The sequence below is a fragment of the Anolis carolinensis genome, chromosome 3 (assembly GCF_035594765.1).
Source record: "Anolis carolinensis isolate JA03-04 chromosome 3, rAnoCar3.1.pri, whole genome shotgun sequence".
Taxonomy (NCBI): Eukaryota; Metazoa; Chordata; class Lepidosauria; order Squamata; family Dactyloidae; genus Anolis; species Anolis carolinensis.
In genome coordinates this window covers 159,279,998-159,285,710 of record NC_085843.1, presented here as the reverse complement: position 1 = coordinate 159,285,710, position 5,713 = coordinate 159,279,998, and positions in this window count along the sequence as shown.

The window sequence follows — 5,713 nt, the reverse complement described above, 5'->3', positions numbered from 1 at the left end:
ACTGAAGATAAAGAAAAGCACGTGGAATTGGTCCGGGAAGTTTTACAGAGACTAAGGGAAGCAAAGCTGTATGCAAAATTATCCAAGTGTGAATTTAATAAAACTCAAATTGACTTTCTGGGATATCGGATATCTCCAGAAGGATTAGCTATGGACCCGTCTAAAGTATCAGACCTAAAAGAATGGGGAGTACCTCAAACAAGGAGGCAATTGCAATCATTTCTGGGGTTTGCAAATTTTTATAGATCCTTTATAAAAGGCTTCGCACAAATAACCGCACCCCTCACTGAACTTTTAAAAACAAAAGGAAAAGGGGAGACAGCCAAAGTGAAAGCTCCTGGCGCCAAACTGAGTTGGACGCCGGAATGCCAAAAGGCATTTGAAACCCTAAAAGGATGCTTCACAGAAGAACCCATCCTAAAACACCCCGATATCAAAAGCCCTTTCATAATCCATTGCGATGCTTCAGACTGTGCATACGGGGCAGTACTATTGCAAAAGGATCAAAATGGGAACTTAAAACCTTGTGGATATCTGTCCCGGAAGTTCAGTGAAACTGAAAAATGTTGGCCCATATGGGAAAAAGAGGCATTAGCCATATTAAAAGCCTTAGAATGCTGGCGACACTTCCTCGAAGGGAGCGGAATCCCATTTGAAATTTGGTCTGACCATAAGAATCTCCAGTATTTAAAATCTCCTCGAAAATTGTCCCCCAAACAAATTAGATGGGCGCAGTACCTCAGCAGGTTCGATTTCCAATTAAAGTTTTTCCAGGGGAAGCAAAATGTCTTGGCAGATGCTCTTTCACGCATGCCTCAACACGAAGGCCTGGCCGCAGCAAAAGAGGGGTCAATATTCTCTGATAAACAATGGGGTTTAGCGGTCAGGACAAGAGCGCAAACACAAAAAGAGAACACTGCTATTATTGAACTCGACGGGGAAAATAATTGGGGAAAAGAACTGAAACAGTCTTATGAGGGAGATCAGTGGATCGCATCCAATTCGGAAAAGGGGGAGCAGAAGAGGGGATTTTGGTTCGTGAACAAGAAACTGTATATCCCAGCAATATTAAGGATTAAGATTTTGGAGCGTTTTCACAATAACCAGAGCGCTGGTCATACGGGAATCACAAAAACAACAAAGGCAATAGCAAAACATTGTTGGTGGCCAGGAATGAGGAAGGACATAAAGAATCATGTTGTTCAATGTGATGATTGTGCCAGAAATAAATCGAGAGGAGGGAAGCCAATGGGATTGTTACAAACAGTAGTGGAACCTACCAGACCTTGGGAATGTGTAGCTATGGACTTTGTAGGGGAACTGCCGGTCAGCAAAGGACATCGTTATATTTGGACAGTATTAGATTTATTTTCTAAACAGGCCCACTTTATACCACTGACGAAGTTACCATCGGCAGAGAAACTAGCTGAATTATACATAAATCATATTTACAAACTTCATGGATGTCCCAGTAGAGTGGTCAGTGACAGAGGAGTTCAATTCACAGCAAGATTTTGGGAAAATTTTTTGGAAATGCTGGGAGCAGAAAGGAGTCTAAGTTCTGCTTTTCACCCCATGACAAACGGAGCAGTGGAACGTACTCAGCAGACACTTGGGCAGTTCCTTCGAATGTATTCTAACATGAGACAAAATGACTGGTCTAAGTGGTTGGCTTTTGCAGAACTAGCTTTTAATTCGACTATACATTCAGCAACAAATAAAACTCCCTTTGAAATAGTTTACGGGTATGAAATACAACCTCTGCCCCAGTTGCCAAAATGGACAGAGAATGAGGAAACAGGGGCAGGGAAATGGAAAAATCAAATGCTAGAATGCTGGGGTCAAGTGACTGCATCCTTAAAGGAAGCACACAAAAAGTATAAAACATTCGCAGACAGAAAAAGGGTGGAAGGCGATAAATTGGAGAAAGGAGATCTAGTATGGTTAAGTACCCAAAACATCAAATTGGGGCTACCTTCGAAAAAATTGGGCCCTAAATATATTGGACCATTGAGAATACAGGGTGTTATCAACGAGGTGACTTTCCAGTTGGCATTGCCAAAAAGTTTAGGGAAAATACACCCTGTATTCCATCGTAGCTTACTGAAAAAGTATAGGGGTACTTTGGACAAAATGGACACATAGAATTATTGTTTGGTTTGTTTCAGATTTGTGATGAAAGAAGAACCGAAGAGGAGGATGAAGAAAAGGAGGGCACCATGTCATGGAACCCAGTTACAGGGCTGAATTACCAAGCCCTGAACTGGGAGTCATAACATAAACAATCCTAGAAGCACCTGGCAGAAGAAGATAGAATATGCCTGGGAACTTGGGGTTGAAAATATAAACAATTATAATTGGTCTAGTGTGTGAAAACGGTAGTAATGTGATATTGGGGGTGGGGATTGATGATGATATTTACGTGTGGTGTTACGTAGCATCAGAGGTGATAAAAATGATTGTATGTAAACATTAGGTCATTCTTGACTTTTCCAAAGTCATGTGTTCTTCAATAAAGATTGGATTTGAGAGCAGCTATCTCTGATCTGCGTTCAGACTGATCCTTTGAAGTGAGCAGGACAGTTCAATACACAGTAATGCTATGTAGAAATTACTGTATTTACGAACTTGGCACCAAAATATCACGATGTATTGAAAACATTTGACTACAAAAAAGCAATGGATAATCCAGAACGTTGGATAAGCGAGTGTTGGATAAGTGAGACTCTACTGTACTAAAAGTTCAGTTTGTTTCCACATTATTTTTTTGAAGACGGGATTAAAAAGAAGTCCATCGCTGTTCTGTCCATGCCCCTCTCCCCACACTTTATATTGATTTATTTACAGTATTTATATTCTGTCTTCTCACCCCGAAGGACTCGGCACGGATCACAGAACATACAAAAGCGGCAAACATTCGATGCCGTTTATATATTGACAAGACAGACAATTGTACATAAAGAGGTATACATAGACTTATCCCATCTTTGGCATCTTGGAGGCTTGTGCTTAGTTCACACTTGGTGGTGGTGGTGGGGGGGATGCTGTTGCTCCATCTCCCTGACAATGAGCTTTGTTCTAAAATTTCCTCCTTGATGAAACCGCGGGCAATTTTTTCTGCCATATCCTTATGGGTGCCTTAAAACACCTCCCCACTTTTAAGTGGTATTTATCTACTCACATTTTGCTTTTGAACCGCTAGGCAGGCAAAAGCTGGGCTAAAGGCCAGGAGCTCACCCTGATCCGGCCTTCAAACTTTCAAACTTTCAACTGACATGATTTACTGCAGCTGGTGGTTTTACCTGCTGTTCTAATGCCCAGTCCCCATTACCTATGGTAATGGAAGGTATTTAAGAACCTTACATTGTCATAGTTCTTGGAAGGGGCAGTTGAAGGAATTACTGCTTTGTTCCAGATCTTACACAAGAAATGGATTTGGTTCTTAGCAGCTCCTTCCTAATTTAGAGGTGCTATAGTTGCAGTATATGATTTATCTGCCTGCATACGGAAATTACTGTACTTCTAAATAAATGTTTAACATATCATTTACTACAAATCGGAGGTAGGGAAACTCATCAGCTGTTGTTGAACTATAACCCATACCAGCTCAGCTTGTTGGTCATGCTGAGAGTTGGAATCTAACAACATCCAGAGCAGTGGTTCTCAACCTGGGGTCCCCAGATGTTTCTGGCCTTCAACACCCAGAAATCCTAACAGCTGGTACACTGACTAGGGTTTCTGGGAGTTGTAGGCCAAAAACATCTGGGGGCCCCAGGTTGAGAACCCCTGCTCTAGAGGGTCCCAGGTTCTTCACATCTCCTATAAATAATGGCATCTATACAAAGATCTGCAGGTAATTCTTTGCTAATCAAGAAGTCAATATATTTCAGTCCATTCCATGTGAATCATTATTTAAATGGTACTGGCATAATAAGCCACACACTTTGGTACAAATCTTAACTGATTTTGTATTTGATATTTGGGTAGCATTTTTAAACACGATTGTCCAATTCACATTGTCATTGATTTTGTGGTTTCCCACGTAACTTTTCAAACCAGGTACTGGGTCAGAAAGAATTTATGTAATATGAAAGCGCTTTAAGCGTCTAACTCTTAGGGACAAGGAATGACAACTAAGTAGAATATGAGCATCATATTTGCAGAGGGTACTTTCTGAACTTATTGTGAAAGCTAGAAACGGTGGATAACAAGAACCCTACTGAGATGAATGACTTCCACCACAAATTACTAGAGTTGCTTTAGAGGACCTAGAAATTTCCTAGAGAAGTAGCCTCTCTTGGAATTTGCTAGGTCCCCAGAATGCCTCTATTGTAATTTCTGGAAGAGTATACCACGGAATTATTTGGAAGATCTAGAACACACATATTTTGTTGGATGTGGATAGGTGAAATCGGGATAAGTCAAATGGCATGGGGTTATACTCTATTCCTTGCAGCTGCACGGAATAGAGCAAACTATGAAATCAACAGTAAGTGCTTCTATTCATCTTCTTTCCCAACAGGCATGTGCGATCAATAAAAAGAAATATTTCAAGTCATTACAAAATTAAGGGGCGCTGTTTCTAAAGTGCTTCTAAAGTGTAGTTACTGAAAATGTCATTACTATAAAGACAGTAAAGAAATTTCATTATTTTTTCATTATAGTAATTGTGCATAATTACTATAATTGGGGAAACTTCAGGGGCTCCTTTCTCATTTTTACAGCTATTGGGGTGCAATGGTAGAACACATTTATCACTGTTATCCCATCACATTTCAGAATGTTTAACTTATTCACAGAATTCTGTGGAATTTTCAAAGTTTTTGTAAACAGCATTTTTTTAAAAAAAAAGTACTAGTTATCTCCTTTAATTTTCTATACAGTGACACCAGGGGATCATTGTGTCATTATACAATAACGGGGATCATTCACCCCAACTTGCAGAAATATTCATACACCTACTGATTTGTGGGAATTTTTAAAAGTTTTGACAAAAACTTTAAAAAAGCCACAGCAGCAATCTCATGGAATGTCTCTCATATATTAACCAACAGAAACCAGTATTAACCAATTCTAGATTTTCATAGAATCCTAGTGTTGGAGGGGACCCCCAAAGGCCATCTAGTCCAATTCCCTTCTTCCAGACAGAAGGGCACTATCAAAACTCTTCTGACAGATGGCCATCCAACTTCTAATTAATATGCTGCTCCTATTGAGTTGGAAGGGACCCCCAAGGGCCATCCATTTAGGGATTTCTTCCTAGCCCAGCACTGATTAAAATCAATAAAATTATTATTATTACTATGACTACTACTTCTTTACTTACTAGAAGTATCAGTCCACCTCTTTGCAGATTCAACCACGCATTGGAGCTCTGTCTGGCTGCTGCTACAGATGGACAAATCTCTCCCCTCTCCTGATTGGGGCTTTCTGATGTGACAGAATCCTGGGAAATGTAGTTGAGGGCAGGGCCTTTTGCATTCTGTCATAGGGCTCCTCGTCTTCCCAAACTATATTTTCCAGAATTCTGTGTTCTTTTCCAGTGAACACTGCTTTCTCCCTGCTTTTCCTCTTCTAATGGCAAAGCACCATTAAGAGGAATGCGAGCCATTTTTGCCTGCTTGCCATGAAAATGAAACTGATTTTGGGAGGCTTCTAAGCATTACAAAATTTAAACAAAAAATGATTAGTTAAGTTTTAGCACAGGTCATAC